The sequence below is a fragment of the Atractosteus spatula genome, chromosome 20, assembly GCF_055471065.1.
Source record: "Atractosteus spatula isolate fAtrSpa1 chromosome 20, fAtrSpa1.hap1, whole genome shotgun sequence".
NCBI lineage: Eukaryota > Metazoa > Chordata > Actinopteri > Semionotiformes > Lepisosteidae > Atractosteus > Atractosteus spatula.
The window spans coordinates 8,583,956-8,604,797 of NC_142725.1; the positions used below are offsets into that span (position 1 = coordinate 8,583,956).

Here is a 20,842-nt window from a genome sequence, read left to right on the forward strand (position 1 = left end):
GCCAGGCCTCTGTTTGCCTTCAGACCCTCAGCCCCAGCACTTGCCTAAATGCTGAACACACATTACATCACAACACATGTACAAATCTGTCACTACGGTATATATGTTAACAAATAATATGTTAAAGCCAACCTGGAGACACAGGAACCCAGGCAGTTTTAACAACTTAAATGAAATTATTTTCAAAACATATGCATGAAATATCTCCTTTAACATTTTTAATCGTAGCTGTTGTGACCTTTTTCACAACTGAAGTTGATGTTTTCTTTAAGGAGGGGGGTTAGTTTGTCACAATTATTTAGAAGGAAGCTGACTGCAGCAGCCTGAGCACAACCACACAGCCACCCGGAGTCAAGGCGCGCCCCTCTAAGGCAAGAGCACTCTTTTGCGGTGTGTGCCCTATACAGAGCTCTTTCCACTCAAGACCGTTTGGTAGCTTACAGCTGTGCTAGTCAGCCGCGAGTGAGCATCAGAGCACCGGAAATCAGGTTGCTGAATTTTTTAATACCTGGAGGGAGATTCCTATTCTGCTACAGAGGATACCAGCTCTCCAGCAGGAGACATGTCGCAGTTATTCACTCTTTACTGAGCATGTTAAACCGCTGCTCTATCCTTACCGTGTCACATCCTGCTGTTTTTTAACTGCTGTGTCCACACTATGCTTAAACTGTGGCTCTCCATTGCAATTCCACTTGTCTTTCAGTTCCATTACTTATTGTGTTTCATTCTATAATGTGGCTTACAATACTTCTCATTTGTTTGTGAACACGTGCTGAGTACCAGCAGGGCTGAAAATATTAAAGCAAATACCTATGCAATATGCTTTGGTATAAAAACAATATTGAACACTTTTCAAAAATGTAAAGCGCTTTACAGTACAATAACACACACATAATACACCGTAATGGAAGTAAGTAAATTGAAAAAGAGAAAAAAAAGAAACACAGAAATGACCATTTTTCCACTGGGTAGGCTCATACACTAACTGCAGTAACTAGTGGAACAAAACTAATGGACGTCACAACTGTTGGCTTAACCCTCATTCAACAGCAGACTCCTGCTTATCAGAGAGTTTGCGTCTGTATCTGCATACACCCTGTATGTAAATTCCCGGGTAAAGACCAAATACTAGATGAGCACAGTGATAACATAACTCATGTTTTTTGAGGGCGAACTGCCTCGAGAATATGGTTTATAAATAGAGAGGTGCTATATAGATCAATACTCCATGATAGTGTGTTGTATCATTCTCTACAGTATCCACACAGAAGTAGTGTTTTTATGCTATCCTTCACAAAGCGTGTATACATTTCCAAATTGTCTGAGATGTAAATATTAAATGAAGAAAGAGAACTGATTCAGAGATTAACTGCAAAGAAAACTGCACTTGGCAGAATCTAGCAGAGACTTGGCTGAGATTACCCGAGCTGAGCTCCAGCCACTAGTCCCCTTTTCCCAACAAAAAACACATAGGAAAAGAAAGCAAAACTACTGTTCTACTACTAATACCTTGCATTAATATGATGCATTTCATTTCCAAGGATGCAAAGCATTTTACATCATCCCCCGGTGAAGTACAGCACCCAGCTAGGTGGCACGCAGGAGCTATGATGTGCCAGCATCATCATGCCACTACACAAACACGGCTCCCCCTGTTTGCTGGGGTTTCCTCTGGGAGCTCCAGTTTCATCCCACAGTCCAAAGACCTACTGGTGGGTCAGCTGGCTTGTGGGAAAATTGGCCCTGGTGTGAGTGCGTGTCTCTGCCTGTCTCGTCCAGCGTGTATGCTGCCTTGTGCCTGTGGCTTGCTGGGATAGGCTCTGGCTGCCCCCCGAGCCTGGATTGGAAGAAGTGGTTAGAAAATGGAAGGATGGATAGCCAACATGGTAAACTGGTTCAAAGGTTTCACTGGTTCCCTAACTAACTAACCCTTTGTGACCTTCATGTACATCCCTACAACCCATAACCTTCTTGTCTGGCTAAAGGAACAGAAGCTTGTTCTCTAAACCTGGGCACCCCAACTCTACTGGCTAGGGAGCCCCTGTTTCAGACATTATTTCTAATACAAACCTAGTTTAAAAGTAAATTAAGAAGTAGTATAGAAGTATAGTAGTATAGAAGTAGTACCAATAACATTTTCAAAATTCAAAATTAAAAGTCTGCCTGACATGTTTCACCAGACTTGTCTGAGAACTCCCCAGAGTTTCCTGGATCCCCGTTTGTAAGTTCAGTCTGGTCTGAACTAACCCAGCTGCTACAATAGTTCTTGCCAGACACACTCACAGGTCTCCAGCCCATCCCCCCAGAGGGGATGAAACATGCAACCAGGCTCATAAAACTGAAGGAAGGAACAAGGAGCCCAAGCACACGTGTTTAAAAGGAAGAAATGTGCAGGCGTCCTTCCTAAAGAGCCTACAGTAGTGAATTAGCTAGCACGTTAATGAGCAGGCTGGGACACACTGGCACTGGTCCTCTGGCAGATGGGGTGAACATCTGCACGCTGTCCCCCTCAGTCACACAAGCACCAGACGGGGTATGACACTAACCCCCCCGGACAAGCCAATCACATACTGCATGAGGGTCACTCTGAGCCTAATGAGGAAAGGCGCTCTGGAGACCACATCTTAGCCTGTGCTGAGTATACCCAGGACACCTCGCTGCACGCCCTATCCTTGCTTTCTTACTGCTTTTACTCTGTGTCACAAAAGTAGCAAAGATTAGCAAAGACAGTTAACATTAAAAAAAAATGTCAACAAAACAACAATTTTAAACAGGAATTTGTGGATTTCCTCAGGTTTACTATTCTCTAGCATCCTAAACCTGGTGGGTGACAGCAGAATCACGCTTGGTGATATAAATTACAACACTGATTGAATACATTAACAAAATATGCACATTTATCACATTTATTCTTTCTGTTTATTCTGTCTCATGTTTCAATCCTCTGAAACTACTCATGGATGGCTAGAGATGCCTTCAGGCCAATAAGTACAACAACACTACCACCAAAGCCAGGGTGAAGCCCTGGTAGAAACACAGATACTACACTGCACATGCGCTACGTGTATTGAGAGGATATACAGTATTACATAGCCAAGGCACCTGAACAGCCTGCATGCCGGTCAGGTCTTGCTGTGGTCCTACGGTGTTTGAAAATGGCTTCGAGCACGACTGTGGGACCTGTAGGATCCCTACAAGACAACAGGGTTCTAGAGACCTACTAATGTCTTCAGAGCACCCTGAAACACTCCACACGTTTCATTTCTCTTAAAGCTTCAGTTGAGTTTCTTGTGGAATTGCCTAGCCCTGGAGATTTACACATATTACAGTGAGGAGCCTTAATGCAGACGTATGTGCAACACCAAGCACAGAACAGAAAAGGCACAGACAATGCATCCTCGGTCTAACTGGCTTGTGCATCAAATGTAGAGCCAGAAAAATGTGCCCGTCTAAAGTGCCGATATTTATTCCACACTGGGGGAAAACTGAACAAATCCACTGTGTGTTGGGGAGCTGTTTAAGCATTCAGGCTGCAAAGGGACAAACAGAGGTTAATTCCATGCTTAAAAAGAAACAAAAATACACAACATGGAATTAATCACTACCTGCCCATTACTGATAACAGTAGCCTCCTAATTATTGTACTAATGATCTGTCTTAATTTCGGCCTCTGGGAGAGGGAAGGGGTTTCTTGATCAAGTAGGGGTGAAAGTGAGAGAGTGTTATTACAAACCGTGGCTCCTTTTTAATGCCCTTAAATAAGTTCAGACCTGGCTGGCAGCCATAGGAGCTGGCACTCAAGATCAGGACTCAGTCAATTACAGCCTGTTAATGAGCCACTGCCCACGGCTTAAAGGCTTCATAGTTACCCCCTGAAAAAAAAAAGAAACATCTTCGCTTATTCTCAGTCTCTTTATATTCTTTTCTTGGGTAATCTGACGGTGTTCAGAAGGGCACTTGACTGCACCGATCTGAGGAGTCCCCTGGCAGACACCAACCCCAGACTGCTGTCTGCCAATTGAGAAAATCACGCTTTCTTTGGTTTTCCATTTAGTTTAAGTCATAAACATCCCCAAATTCAAATGCTTGTTTTTGTGAGGCCGACTTTTGCGCAGCTGAGGAAATGACAGCCTGCTTCTCACACAAGAACCCTGGAGTAAACACAACTATGAACAGACAGGGTCAGTTCTTCATCACAGCATGAGGCAGGGCTGGCTCTTTCTGCTACATGCGATGCAGCAAGTGCTCCTGTTCCGTTACAGTCCTGCGAACCGCAGCGTGTAACATAAGCCTTCAATCAGTCTCAAACACTAAGCAGTGATAAAACAAAGACCTTGGACATTTGTGACTGCATCACAGCTCCAAATATGGATATGTTCTTTCCATTCTTAAAAAGTCCTTAGGTGCTTAAAGCATTCAAGGTCCGTTTCAGAGGCAGAGAACATGCAAAGCCTTTGCCCTCAATTGTGACTAAATGGCTTATATGTAAGGAAATGACCTACATATACAAGGAGCCAGGTAGGGATTAATTTGACCTTGTTGGAAGCTAGCCAGTTCTAGAGGGGAAGAAGTGAAGAGAAATTTCCATTTCAAAAGCACAGCCCAGGAGTCATACCAGAGATGCCTAAGGATCGGCTATATTAACACTCTGTCTGTCTCCCCAGACAACGGAAACAGAAGAGATTTCAAACCAGTGGCAGCTTTTATCGACAATAAACTGCACTATAAACACATGCCCTTACACATCTGCTGTGTGATTCCCACTGAAGGGCCATATGCAGAGCTATAACTCATTAGTCTGTCACAAGTCATTTTAACTACAAGTCAATTTATTTTGAGAATGAATCCCACTGAAAATAAGTTCAAACACATCAAATAACGAATGCACAAGCCACAGATAAACCATGTCCACTCAATTTTATCTTGGACATACTGTATGTAGGCAGTAAATGGCGGGTTCGTGATCTGTTGGCTGAACCATGACTGACCCCAGGTCCAGCCTGATTCTCTTATAACCTGCTGCAGTTAGCAACTACTGCATTTAAACTAAGAAGCCTAAAGACCCAATGTTTGTTTAACAGGCATTTTGTTTAAAAAAGGAATGAATGAGAATTTACAAATATTAATATATTTATATACAAATACAGTTGTATTTAAAATGTATATACAGACCCCTGTTACACTGATTAAATGAGCTATATTGTGATAAATATGATAGAACACCAAAAAGCAGCACACACAACAACATCTGTGCGGTACCTTGGCACCTGTTTTGGGTGTGATCAGATTCATACAGTACAGTAGTGCTCTATAAATACATATTATAATATAACAGAGCCTTCTCATATACTGTACATACATGTACATGCAGTATTCCTGCAAGGCAATTTATTTTGGTATAGAAACAGAAAAGCAAGGATGATGCTTGAGGATTTGTCAGAAATAAAAATGCTCTTTAAATATTGTACATTTCCTCCTTGTGCCACCAATAATATGAAAAAATACTCTTTTATATTCATGCCCTCTTGGGTTAACCCAATACAGAGATTGGTTTCACAAGACATTTAAAATATGTATACGGTACATATCAAAATGTCAGTGCTAGTTTTTTACTTGAGTTAGATGCTGATAAGATTGATCAAGTAATGGCAACACTAATGTTGAAGCGCATATATGACTGAGCCAGCTGATTAAGACTCCAGGAAGTCATCAGTCAAAAAGGTGGGCAGGAGCAGAGGCCTTCTGATTACCAGTCAGAGCATCTGTAACCACTAATCAATCAAGGAATTCACCAAAGGAGCCAATCCGTTCTTTTATGAGACCAGGCTGAGCTCTAAGACGCAATCAACACCCAGATGGGAAAAGGAACCCAGCGCAGGAAACTAATCCTACTGTGGCTGTGCCATCACGTTATCCTCTGTTGTGTTAGGAGAACACAGAGAAATTGCGACGGCAAACGTTTTGACACCTGTCTTCTTCGATGTTGAAGCGACTAGATTCTTGTCTCGATGTGTGTGTCTGCCATGTTTTAATTTTTCAAAGACACGTTAATATGAAACATGTCCTAGAAAAAATGGGCTGTATTTTGTCAAATGTGTTCTGCATTTTGCTGTAAATTATGTTTCTTCACCCACTGTACAATATGGCAGCTCACAGTATTTTAACTTCACAAATGGCTATTAGAGATTTAATGCCAAAACACAACAGTAGTGTTATTTGGGAATTGCTCAGCCAATATCCATCCATCCCACCATTTTCTTGCCACTTTTTCCAATTCAGGGTTGTGGGGGAGCCGGAGCCTGTCCCAGCACGCAATGGGCAGAAGGCAGGGTACACCCTGGACAGGACATTCTTCCATCACAGGACAGATAGACACAGACACACACACATTCACACCAGGGCCAGTTTTCCCAGAAGACAATTAATCCACCAGTATGACTTTGGACTGTGGGAGGAAACCAGAGCACCCCAAGGAAACCCACACAATCACAGGAAGAACATACAAACTCCACACAGACGGCACCCCAGGTTCCGAACTTCCGAACTGATCTCAGGGCCCCGGTGCTGTGAGAGAGCAATTCCGTATATCCTGCTGTTTCATTGTAACCCATGAATGTCTAAATCAGAGGTACAGTACACCAGTCCCTGAGGGATACAGTCCCGCATTTTGTATAGGGCTAGAAATAGCAATATCTTTGGAAGAGAGAGTTTGCTTATTATCATCAAGACAATTGTGTTTAATTAGGTAATCTAGAGTTCTCACAGCATGTAAAACCAGAGGGACTTGAGCGCCCAAGAGGATTAGAGCTGTGCACCCCTGGTTGAAATATTTAACAAGTGACTAAATACTCCAGTGAACTATAGCACAGAGTTACCAGTCTGGAAGCAGCTGCTGTGTCCTTAACCAACATCTGACAGCCTCTTCATCAGAATACACTGGATTAATTCTGATTGCTACACTACCATGTTTTGTGTGATTCACCTTCTATTTACTATACATAAAAATCCATTACCATGTTTTTTCACTGCCAGCAATAACCTATTCTCTTTTAGTTTTTCTTTAATCGATATTCATCTCACTTTGCCCATGGTCCGTGTTGTTTTGGAGCTGTACTGTAGTTCTGGCCTGTTGATATTTCCACACTTTCTACATACTTTCCAGAAATGCACGCTGTCTGTCAATAAACTATGTTATTCATAATATGACAAGATGTAGATGAACATATACATGCTCATCAAACAGGAGGGAACTAATACTTCTTAAATTAAACATTTGTCTTTATACTTAATCTAATTATACTATATATTAGATGACTTTTGTCTATTTTTTGCGCCCAATGTCTAGCCCAAATAAAATGACTTGCGGTGGCTCATTCAGAGACAGAAATGTGTCGGAGCTCAGGGATGCCCGATGACCCACACGCTGCTCCTTTGATCCTGGATCATAGAACAGTTCCCCAGGTGGAAATGCACAACTGACAGAACGCTGCAGCGGTACAGACAGACTGCTCTTGGGATGTAGCAAAATGACGACTCCTGGAAGCTTACAGCGATCTCAGTGAGAGACGCCTCTGCTCCAGCCAGCACAAGCTGTCCCAGTAGGCATTGTGGAGCTTAAGACGTGTCAAAAGATGAATGGCTCTGACAGATGGGAGTCTTGGAGAAGTGTGGGTGCAGGTCCTCATACACCCTGTGTAGTACAAGAGTGTTCCCGTAGCTGTGAGCTACTAACAAAGAGTTCAGGGACAGCAGGAGATATTCAGGTAAGAGGTACAGTGTACATCAACAGCCTCATGTGGCTTCTATTAAGAGCCTTTTGTCGGCTCTGCTGGGTTGTTCAAATTTGTCTACAAGTCTCAGTACCTCAAGGAATCTCAAGGTTATTATCATGTTTAATGCTGAAGGTAGTATTAACTTCCAATATCAGTTTTTTGTTTCAACTGCAATGTAATCTATGCATAGGCAGCAGATGAAAAATAAAAGAACTTAAAAGGGCATTTTATATTATCTGTGTTTTCCTCTGCTGTCTGTCTTATGTACTGAAATTTTGCCTACAAACAGCCCTGGTTTTGCTCTTCTCAAAAATCCCTGCTGTTGTTGTATACTGATGGTGCATGATGAAGAATTCCGACAAGTTCTGATCCCACATTATGCTAAGGTGAGGTAATGAAACAGTTGCGCTGTCGAGGCGTGTGCCCTATCCAATGCTGGAGGAGGTAGTACATGGACACTTTCCTCTGCTGCTCTGCACACTGCTCCTATTGTTTCCTCCCCCTGGCAGTTTGACCTGAAGGCTCTTCACTCACAGAAAGGTGTTCCCATTCCACTAGATCCTATCTCAACATGCTTCAACTGGTCTTGACACACATGCATCAGAGATATACCTGAAGCCTTGCCTGTAAATTGCCAAGAGCCCTGCTTCAGGCCCATCTATCTAGACTCGCCAATCTGCTTCCATTAGAGTAATGTGAATGACAGCCCTTCAGTCTCGCTCTATCAAACCTGCGCACAGTTCCACACACCCAGTCTCCACATGCTTACATGCATTCTGTGTGTGTGCCGTCTCTTGATAACACAATTGGATTTGTTATATAAATTGGCAGGCGCTGACAATTGGACAAATTCATACAGCTTACAACAGCAGACCCACATTATCTAAGATGTTGCACAAAAATATATGACGACTATAGAGGCTATGTATTGATTTATTTTTGCAAAATACCAATACCTGTTTCAAGCCCCTTTTAAACCTTTTATGCTTATACATTATCTTTCCTGTGGTCTCAAAGTGTCTAATCTTTTGCTTCTACATATTAACAGTAGAATTTTAAACTTTTGATTCAAAATCAAGAGTTCTGTGAGAATTGACCACAAATGCTTGCTCAAACACAACTCTTCACAGTTCAAACTTCTGAGATGCTTTAAGCTGAAGATAATACCGTATAGGGAAAGCCTGGACAACGCACTGAGAGTTATCATAGTGATCACTGATCTGTTTTACCGAATGTAGGGCGGTGTTATCTAATCGTTGAGCAACAGGTTTTGATAGGAAAGAAAAGTCTTATTTATGCTGTCCTTACCATATCATTCCTGGAATCGATCGTTTTAGCTATACAGAAGGATAATATAGGTTAAGGATCAAAGTTAAAGCACCTTTAACTCAACAGCGCTAAGGGAGAAGGGTGAAAGAACCGCATGTGGTTCTTATAAACGCACAAGACCGTGTCGGTTATAAGAGCTCCCGTCCTCAATCTGATCGCGGTCCCTGGCGGGAGCCTTCGCTCGCTCCCGCGCTCTGGTCAGCAGAGCTGGCTCGGAGCTCAGGGCGAAGCGCTGTCCGCTCATGCCGTGGTTCTGAAAACCGAAAACATGCTCATTTCGCAGGGCGGGGGCCGCAACTGAAGCAGATCAGCAGGGCGATAACTACCCCCCGGGAAGGAACAGACCTGCGTTTCACTCGGAGCACAAGCCGAGCGCGTCGCAGGGCGCAGACTTCGTCGGGCGTTCTGTCCTCCGCTTTTCACAAGTTTAACTCCTCGGAAGACTCGAAAAGACTGGCGTGCCACTGTTATTTGTGTAGCTACGCTGTTTGTTATCCTTTCTTGTGTTCCCCCCACCACATAAATAAACAAATAAGAGCACATTATTACACGTTAGCAAGAAAGTAACGTGTTCGAGTGTGAAGTCGGAGAGGGTCGAGCTGTTACCGACTGACAACAAACAGCAAACAGCAACACGTTCTGGATTTCCGTGAATGTAGAGTATTTTATACTTTTTCATTTACTTTCGGGGAATATCATTTACAGACTTACAGTACATTAAAGCGGTGAGTGACGACAGAGACAGGCTGCGCTGGTAACAGTCTAGCCGGACCAGAAAGAGCGCGGGATGACGATTTGACGTGCAAACACAGCATACGCGAGTAATACCAGGGAAATAACCGTGTGTGTCATGGAGGCTGGCTCTAGAAACTCTTTAGCTAATGACCCAGGGCAATACCGCAGCAGGAAGTTAAAACATTTATGTAGGTCGAGAGGATTTCTTAACGCAAACCAGCAGTGTCCCTCTCCACCCTCTCGATCAGCTAGCTATCATTTTCCTCTGCACACGCCTAAATGATCTAACGGATAACAGGACATTTCTGTACCAACAATAAAAAGGAGCTCAAAGCGTACGGGCTGTGCATGACAGAGGCAGAGCTCTCCTCACAGATCTGACTCCACACGCCATGCTCGGCTCTCCTGGGTGTTTACTTCTAGCAAAGAGTACGTGGGTCAGGCACAGGTGTTTCCGTAATCCGGTCTTCCTTTATTTTCAATGCAATTGCACAAGCATGGTCAGACAGTTCCAGGGCTTTACCTGACGGGTAGACCAAGACCGAAAAAAAAAAAACAACAGCACAAAAGTCGAGTCACAGCACAACGGAACTAGAAACGAGACAAAGGAAAAAGTGATCGAGTCTGACTGTCTTCGCGATATTTAGCTTGTGCAGCCCGGAAAACACAAGGCAGGAAAAAATAAACTTCCCGGTAACAGTGAACGGGTGTTTCGTGGGGTGAGTACATAACCAGCACCGCTATCATGTCCAGTGTGGAGCAGCCTGCAGACGCTGGCTGGACGTGTTACAGTCAAGAGGATCGCATTCGTACGAGCCGCTGTGCAAAGTGGAGTTTCAGATCAGTTTCACATCAAAGGCAGCAAACACAATCCCTGCGCAGACTTGGCTCGGCAAAACAAAAGTACACGTGAAATGCCACGCAACTAAGCCCTCAACCTCCCAGAAGGCCGTCTATCTGGTCTGCAATTCACTTTTTCAGCCGGCGGTATGGAGCTGAGAAACTCAAGAGGAAAGAGTCGAAAAAGACGAGGAACATCAGCGGTCCTAATTACAACGAAAACAACTCGTACCAACAACGTCAGAAACGATGGCAAAACACAGCGAAACTGTCACAAACACAGGGATACAAGAGTTACACCACGGAACAGTTTTAAACGGAGTAGCGTTAACGGCACCGAAGTCCTGGCTCAACTGCATGAGAAAGCACATGCAGTATCCCTTTACAGCCAACTCGAGCAAGTGCTGTCTAACTTTATTCTCCTCCGCTCCCAGGCGCCGCTAACGCACACAACACGGCAAAGACCACCACCAGACATTTATAACAGAAATCTAACCTTCTATTTCACTTTCCATTGACAGAGTCCCCCGCTTTTGCAAACTGTCTCTCTTGTCTTTAGGCAAGGCAGGCGGCATTCCTCATCACACTGACAGAAACCCCCACGGCCGGCCGCCTCTGCCACTCATACACACTCTTTCTGATTTTTTTTTTTTTGGTCACGTTTTGTTTAGTCTATTTTTTTTTTGGTCTTCCCTCTTTTGATGTTTGAAGAAGCCGCTCACTAACGGACTCAACAACAATAGAACAAAGTGGAAGAGAGGCGAGGAGGAGGAGGAGGAGGAGGAGGAGAGAGAGGGCGCGATAAAGCCCCCCTCACTACTCTCCCTCCCTCCCTCTTCCCTCCTCCCCTCCCGCGCCACCACACTGCCCCCTTCGAGCCTGCGGTAAAAAAAAACCCAGCACGAGCAGACGTCCGTCCTCACGTGCCGCAGGTAAACAGACGTCCTACTTCACTCCCCCCCCCCCGCCCCATCCATCCGCCGTCACGCTCCTCTGGCCTCGAGAGCGCCTGACTATTTAAAAAAAAACCGTCAACCGTCAAGTGTGTCTCGATCTTTATTTTTAAAAATTCCAACTGTCATTCGAAAAGCAACCGACGACCCCCCCCACCCCCGAAGACATGTAACGTTAAAGGGGTTGAAAGCTAGGCTTTGCCACCGTCTCCTCTGAGGAGACACCCTAAACGAAGAGCGATCCAAGAGGTGTTTTTGACGGTTTCCGCTAACAGAAATAATTTCCCCCTTCCCTCACTGGCCGCGGCCCTCAGCATTAAAAGCCCAGACATTTTATTCCCCCCTCTTCGGGAACAACTTTCTAGCCTGGTCTCATCTGACTCCCATTTCCAAATATTTCCTTTAAAACCCGCCCACTGCTCCAGGGAATCGTGTTCTCCTTCGCCTTTCTTCCCCCAGACCGCTCAAAGGCCTGCCCCCCTCTCTCGGATTCCGTACGGTGGGATGGGGTACGGTGGAAATTTGGGAGGGACTTCTGACACACACACCCTTCCCCCTTCTGGGTCTGTGGATCGGATTAATACCGGGCAGCTCTTCATGTCTGACCGCACTCGGTTCGACTCGCACACCACTGGGGCTGTTCTGCAACTCTACTACCGCTGCCTTCTTTTGTCCTGCCCGTGGCTCCGTACCTGCAATGCTGCAGAGAAACTGTCTCCCCCCGCTCTCTCTGCATTATGACAAATCAAGGCAGGCAGCTGTGCCATTAGCACATCACAGCACACTCTCCAGGCTGGCTGAAGTGAGAGAGAGGCAACAGAGACCAAAATAGAGCTTGATAGCCGAAATGCGGACATATCAGAATAAAAGACCCATTTTGTAAGACTGGGACAACAATACCGCAGCAATGCTAGGTCGAAACAAAGAGCTCTTTTTTTTGTATCGTTCGTACTCCGAAGCCAAGGCTCTGTTCAGAAAGACGATCAGGAGACCGTTACAAACGCAAAGCCGCAAGACGATGTACCATTTAAAGCGATTTATATATATATAAAGTCAGTATTTCGTCTTCATCATCGTTTGCCTTCGTAAGGTTGGTGTAAGCTGGCATAAACAGAAAAAAAACGGATAGATAAAACGCTTAAATTCTGAGGAAGTTCAACGTTTTAAACAATTCAGCTTCCAACAGTCTATTCATAATATGTACTATCACCTGAAGGAATACGCCTGCCGCATTTTTATTAATGGCAGGGAAGGAGGATTTTATTTTGATGAGGAGCTATATCTGACTTCATTCATGAATTTGAGAACACAGTCATGATTTCACTGAGTCAGAAAAACCTGCATGAAGGCAGGATTTAAATACAGCAGTTTAACATTTTGGAAAAAAAAACTTCATTCACAGCAAGCTCTCTACGATTTGGAATAATAAAACATTTGTTTTATTAAAATATTATGTGAGTGCAAAACCCCCTTCTTACAATGTACATGTACAGCATGTAAACCTCCACTGCATAATTTTACAGAAATATAGTTTTCTCTTGTCTAAAAACAATCACGTTTATGAAGTCGTCCTCAGGGTCAAAGATACTGCCATCACTGTCTTTTTAAGTGTTTTTATGCCATTACTGAACATTATTTTTCAGTTTTCTCTTGCAGTGCTTGTTTCAATACACTGTATGTTAAAACAGCAATGCAATGCAGTGAGATCTGGTGAGAAAAAGGTCAACAGCTTTCCAATATCTGACTGACAGAGCCCTGGCTGAGGGGCATGTGTGTGAAGAAAATGTGGACTGATAAGGCCGGCCCCTCCTGACTTGGAGACAACACGTCACAGTGACAGGAAATGCAATCACTTCCATTTCTTGTCAGAGAGAGAAACAGAAATGATGATGCTCCTTAGCTGCCGTTAACTTGTCCAAGCTACAGGGCAAAGGCAAGAGCATGACACTTTCCCGGAACAGATGAATATCAAGAGATAGGGAGAGACGGATCAAACTGTAGAAGAGTCACTAACATCTGCTCCACAGCATCTCAGAAAGCTTCTTTTTTTCAATGTTGTGTGATTCATTCCTTCACTCGTGGAGATCCTGGCCTGCCCAGATAAGTGAAATGCGATGTCACGTTTCTCTTCTTGAGCACAATTTGGCCTTGGAGCTAAGCAAGGCATTTTGATAAATGCCACAGTTGAAGTAGAGAGGACGCAGGGGACTGTTTAGCCCATCATAACATATCAGGATCAAATTCCCGAGACAAATATAACCCACAGCAAAGTCAGACTCCAACAGTGCAGCCCCACTGCTGCTCGCTGACTTTCCTGCACGGAGAGAGAAAGCTTGTGACGGGCAGACGCAAACTCCCAAGCCTTTCCCTGAAGACCTACAGTATGTGTAACATTGGCCATGGGACAGGAGATATCCCGGCCAATCTCTGAATGAGAGTATTCTCTTAAGTCCTATCTAGGGCACTCATGAGGACTCTTAAAAGTCGTCCGCCAGTGTCAGCTTCAATGATGTCTTGGTGTATAAAACTGCACTTCAGGGAGATGAAAAAAGACCGAGGCAGAGAGGTTTGAACACTGACTCATGGGCACCAGCTCTGTGTATTTCCAAGATCCTCAAATATTTTTGGTTATATTAATGGCAAAAACAGATGTGAATGCATTTTTACTGTACTTTGTATGTGTATGTGAGATTACCATAGAAGTGCACATACACAATGCTAAATAACTATTATATGTAGTCACACACTCCGTAGTCAGTGACTGTTAGTTAATTATGATTCAGTTGATTTAGCATTTATTGATCAGTGAAACACAAGCAACTGATGTTTAATCTGAAAATGTGTCTGCGTGGGATGGTCACTGCCATTGGGCGGACCAAACAGGAGCAACATATTTTAGAAATGGATAAATTAATAATTCAGAAAACCAGCCCGTCAAAAACCTGCAGACCCCAGTACCTATACTTAATATTACCGCTGATAGTAACAGCAAACAATATTCCTATGAGCTTAATGGTGGTAAGGAAGGGTATCAGCACCCGGAAAAACCTAAGAAAGCAACATTTCAGCAGCAGCGGACATCGTTATTGACATGGATAATCTAGAATGATGAGGAGTGAACATTTATTTGCAATAATTAAGATGCAAAAGATAATGACTTTTCCACAAAGACACTTTTTCTACAAAGACAGATTTTGCATTTATTCATCATCTGATGAATTTCATCAGATGGGTTTCAAAAGGTTGAACAATCTGACTCTCATCATTGAGGTTATGAATGCATTAGAATGATACATTCTGCTAAATTCTGCATTTTCACAGAGATTGTGTTTGAAGACTCTGTAAATAACCTTGACCTCAGACACATTAACATAGCCTATTACGGAGGGAAAGTGAAGAGTCAATTGCCCAGTTAAATTACAGCAAGAAAAATAAAGTTACCAGAAGGCTAGACAGAGAGAGCCTGAATTTGAGTTTTTTACATTTGATGTAACCTCTTTCAGCCCAGTGTAACCCTTCCTCACACTGGAGCATTTAGGTTTTGGTATTGTGGGGCAGAGGGAACCGTGCAACATGCAAATCCATGAGCATGACCTCCAGCAGATTATAATATTCACTTCACAGATGTCCGCCAGCCTGGCAGTGACCAGCACTGACCAGAAGAAGCCTTGAGGTGGGAACTACAGCTGCTGGTATGACACAGAGTCTCTACGACAAGACAGCACAGAGGGAACACCTTAAGACTCACAATACTAGGGTGGCTAGGCTGCCGCACTTTTCATATTATAACATGTATATACTGCATATGTAGTGCATAACTGCTTGCAAAATTATTTTATTGTCAGCCGAAAGCTCACTTTTTTATTTTAAAGTGCTTTTTTTCATGCTATAAAAACGTTCACAGCTTTTATCTCCTCACTTTCTTTAGTTAATGAGAGTAGGATGCTGGACAAAGCAAGCTTGTTCCTACCTGGACACCTAGCAGGCATCTGGTAAGCACAAGCTGTTTAGGCTCATAATGTGTCATTTCAACAAAAGCTGAATAAAGCAATACAGATGAAGATTCTGGGGATTACTACAATAGTTTTCCAGGCACAAATCTTAAGAACATCTTCACAACAAAGGAAAGTGAGCAAGGCTCAATAAGACCTGTATTAAATCATTTCTATTCTCGTTGTTTCCTTTACTCCCTCCTGGGACCAAACACCTATCTTTGCCACTATTCTTCTTAAATTGATGGCCCCATTTCAACATTTCACCCTGATGTAGCAGAAGCTGTGCAGGAACTCAGCGCAGGACTGGCATCGGAGCAGAACTTGCCAGCTCTGACTCCATGTCTCCTGCAGCCTTTCCCGAGAACCTCACTGCAAAGGAACACCAGGCACCCCCCCACACGCTCGTACAGTTCGGGAATGGGTGTGAGCCGGGAATGCTACAGCCCCTGTGTTGCACTGCTCTAGCAGCTACCAGCTGACAATTATTCGCTCTTCTTCCCTCAGGGGCCCTCTGCATTGCAGCTGTCCCTCTTCTCCTGCTCCTAGCAATGCCCTAGTTTATCCTGTCAATGCACACTGCAGTAACAACCCCGCCCCCCCCCCCCACCACCACCAACACACACACACAACACCCCCCCCTCCTCCCTACTGCCACAAGGGCTCTCTCCTCCAGGCTCCTCCAGCCCCGTGCCCTTTCACCTCTGCCCCTTGCCCTTTCACCTCTGCCCGAGCAGCGCCACTGCTGCCCCTGGGCCCCGTGCCGCCGGCGCAGGAGCTGCAGCCCCGCGGTCACATGCTGCTCCTGGGCTCAACCGCCTGCTGAGAGAGCTCCCCCTTCGTGGGCAGTCTGCCTGTGTGCGTTGCATTACGATAAACAAAACAATGCAGCATATTCTCTCTCCTGCATGGATGTGCAGATATTGAGATCTCCAGAATAATCAGATTTGGGGTGCGGAAGGCAGAAATGATTCTTTTTATAAACATTTTCTTATGGGGGGGAATCTGCCGTGGTAAGATAAGACAGTTTCTTAAGTGTTTCAGTGAGACATCAGGGAAGCAATTCCAAAAGGTACTCCAACAGCTGTGATAGACACGCACCGCCCTCATGAGGGCCGGCTGTGCCAGACTGGCAGACACGTTCCTTCTACAGGCGAGGGAGAAACCGGGTGTGTAGTTGTCCTGTCTGCCAGGAAAGCTAGCAGAGTACATGCACTGGAGAACACCTGTAGAACATCACCTGGAATCTCACTCAGGTCCTAGAAGACGATCCCTTCCCTTTTGAGTCATTTGGATCCGTTTTAAAATGCCAAGATCAGAAAAGAGTCCCCTGGCGGCTGCCAAGGGTGGTGCCCGCTTCAGTTTTCCCCTCAGCACAACGTACAGCACGGGCTGGATCACGCCAGCTGTCCACTCCCACTGCCCGACTGCCCCCCCCGGCACCAGAGAGCTCCTGGGACTGAAAGAGCACACCTGCTGTATTACCAAAGACCAAGGCTGGGGATTATTTAAAAAAAATGTTTTTGTCCATTATTACAGGTGGATATATCTAGCTATGTCCCTGTAATGAGCAAACTCAAATCGCAAATCTTTTGTATCAGGGGCATCCCTGCAACAGAGCAGAATTTCATACAGAGTGACATAATCTGCACTGAGTTCCACCTGACGCCACAGGAACTGGGCAGCTAGGCCTGATGAACCACTACCCTTGAGTATGAACTTCTTGTTTCGGTCAAGCAACAGCGCTCTGAGGTGCTGCTAGATTAGCTTTAGCCCACAAACCTTTTGCACTCTTCCATCATTCTCTTTCCCTGTCACAATTTCCTGCTTGCCTACAGCTGAATACTGCAGACAGTTATTTGCATTCTTTCTCAAAGTTAAAATTTAAATATTTTACCAAATGCTTCTTAGCAAAGCCCCTACCAGGAAAAGCTGAGAGGGGATTTCTGCACTTAGCACAGGGAAATAACCGCTGTGGACACAGGTTTATATTCTCCATATGCTCAGCCACAGCACATTTCCTCCACAAATCCTGTTTTAGACTTAACGGTGAATTTGGATTTTTGCTTTTGTTTGTTTTTTTACAACAGGATCAAACCTACAGTGCGTGGATGATCCCTGGCGAAGATGGCGCTGTCACTGCGGTCTGACCTGAGTGAACAAAGACAAAAGAAGAGCACAAGCACCTGGAGCTACTGTACAAAGTGGCTTCTGTCTGGCTGATCTGACTCTGGCTCAGAGCACCAATGGCAGACCACAGTACAAACACAGCTGATAAAATGATGATCTCATTATGCGATGTTCCTATTTTTAAAAAGTGAAAAACGACTGAATCATTTATCACGGCTGAAAAAAAAACATTTTAACCGTCTCAGAATCCACGTCCACCAGGTAGCAGAGACCGACAGATCTCCTCAACATACAGCGCAAGCAAGCGAACTGACCTGCTCATTCCAAGGCTGAGAAAATGAGCACCAGCACAATCTGCTGGAAAAGGTGCTGCACACCATCTGGGTGGCCTGTGAAGGTTCAGGTGAGCAAAACTCTCAAAATCACACAAGAGATGTGCATTTATGGTGATTCCTTATACATAATGATACTAAAACCATCTACAGTTAACTGTCTTCCTGATCTTTGCCTGGTTCTGTAGTTCAAGTACTGGCAAACATTTCAAGTAACAGCCTACAGTGATGGTGCAGCACCATCAAGAATAAACATCAAGCCTTGATGCTTACGATGCTGAGTATACTGTATCTGGCATTTTTTCACTATATTGTGATTTTATCTACCTTTTGTTGTGGTTTTCTATGATTTTAAAATGGCTTCACTGTTCTTAACTGCACAGGACCCACTGAAATAGGATCACAAACCATAATACATGTTAATAATGTACTCATGGTCCACTGCAGAAAAGAACAGTAAAGACATGTTACAACCACATGACTCAAGCAGTAAACGCACAGTTAAGTACATGTTGAAGTCTATGATCCAGGTGTAGAGGGCTTGAACCTGGGTCATGTCACTAGCTGACTGTGACTGTTGACATACTAGACTGTGATCCTAAAGTTAAAAAAAAAATAAATAAAATGTATTCCTTCATGAGGATAAACTCCATAAATTGCAAATCTTTGAGATTGCATACTAGAAATTTCCAATCTGTATATTTAACCCAACATATACGCATTTAAATTCATATGTCATCATATACTGTCCATTAACGGAACTCGACTCTCGACTGTTGACGTCTGCATGCGTCCTGTGTGTCACGCTCGTAAACCCCTCCTCTTAAGGACGCTCCAGCCCTTCCTTGTTTTGTACTGATCCCCTGCACCTGCCACCGGTTCCTGCCCCCCGTCCTATAAAAGCCAGACGTTCCTGCCAATCTGGGCTCAGCTTCGGAAGATGGACGCCCTGAAGCCCGCGAGTCCAGTAGCGACTCGGTGGCATCGGCTTCAATGGCGTCCTGACCTTCTGAGTCCGGGACTGGGAGCGTCTGGTCCCGTGACCCCCTTTCATTCCCCTGACCCTCTGCCGGTTCGCGCTCCGGCTTTTAACTCTGTTCGTCTTTGTCAGGATGGATCACCCAGTCTTGGACATTGCATCGTTCTCCGATTTGCCTCGGACTCCTCTGGATTATTTGCCTCGGACACCCCCCCCCGAACACCAGCGCACCTTGGACACGCCCCCTGTTTTCCTTCCAGCCCCTTTGCATGCTTTTTTCCTCGTGTTTTCCTCACTCCTCCCCGGATTGTGCTGTCTGCATAGGGTCCTGAAAGAACGCTTCCTGACACTGTGTCGTATCGCAGCCCCATAAATAAAAAAAACTCTTACCATTGAAGAGAAAACACACCAATCTGCTTCCCCTTTTCCAAAATAAAGTTCCTGCCAAAGCTGGTAGTGAAGGAAGAAGTGTGCCCCACTCACAAACTGGCAAACTGATGTGGTGGGATGTTGTTGGGAAGCCCCTGTGGAGCACCTTGCCTGCTTTTTAAGACTCGACTGAGACAGACTGGCACTGGCACTGGGAGAAAACGAGTTGGATTTGGTTCTCTTGTCAACAGCGTGTCCGTTAAACAAGTAATCCTGGTGTCTGAGAACGTAAAAAACACATCCCCTTGATTCTGCCACGAATACCGGCAATTGCAAAAAAGCAGATCTGTGTGGACAGTATGTAGAAAGTGGATTATAAACTGGCTGAAAATAGAACGGATTTAAGGCTCAGATTAAAAGATCTTCTCTCTGCCGCTGCCTCTCGGCTCTGAGCCCGAAGCCCTGCTCTGCGTGTGGCTCTCCGGCAGGCTCTCACGAAGTGACACACGCTGCAGGATCACCCTCCAACACGGAGAGAAACGGGAAGCAGGGGGACTGCGGCTACAGGCTGACTACAAGTCCCTGCGATCTGCCGTCTAGAGAACTCAAGGAAGCTAGTAACGCCCCCACAGGGGTTTGAGAGTCTTAGTTCTTTAATTGTCTCAACACGTACATAACCCTGCCAGTCAAACGACTGCAACCACCACAGGCGAAGGAAAAAAGCCCAGGCACCAGTTTCAGGACCCGAAAGACATCGTTCTGCATGAGTATCTGCATCACGCCCTGCATGAAACACACTAGTCCAACTTCCAGATACAATTTAATCTATGTAATTACTCGATATGTTGCCTTGGAGAAGTCTGACTGCTAAGCAAAGCGATAGTAATAACACAGGGCTGGAGGCTAGCAGCACGGCCGAGAGGACCCTGGAGTGGATAATAAACTCCATCTGGACAGATTCCAAGAGGTGACAAAGGGGCTCCAATTCATGGAGCAGCTTACTGTTACATACCGCTGTAATGAGCCTCCTGCCCTGCGCTGGCAAGGCTGTGCCTTCTCCCTCGGCAGAGACTCAGAACAGGGTGGCAGGGGGCAGCAGTTCTGGGTCAACAGTGAAGTGCATGCTTTAGCAAAGCTTTACAAGGAGCCTTAATAGGACCCTTGGGCCCTGTGCCTGGCCGTGTCCTCTAACAGCCCTCCTCCATCCCTTAAAGAGCATTAAAAATCATTAGATCACAGAAAAAAAAAAAGAATCATAAGAGAAGCCATCTCAAAATAAAAAAAACAAAAAGTTGCACGCTGGAGACTCGCACAAGGTTTTGTGTGAGGTTTTTAGTAGAGAAGGAAGAGCTTTTTGACATTGCAGACCCTCCAGGGCTGGCTTGGCTGCCCAGTGTAACCTGCCGCAGCC

The 20,842-nt window shown here is 44.9% G+C and overlaps 1 protein-coding gene across 2 annotated transcripts in view; it reads right to left on the reverse strand.

Annotated features, from left to right (window-relative positions):
- LOC148817486 (calmodulin-binding transcription activator 1-like) overlaps nucleotides 1–20,842 on the reverse strand; it is a 421,546-nt gene that overhangs the window by 38,675 nt on the left and 362,029 nt on the right. The window lies entirely within an intron of this gene.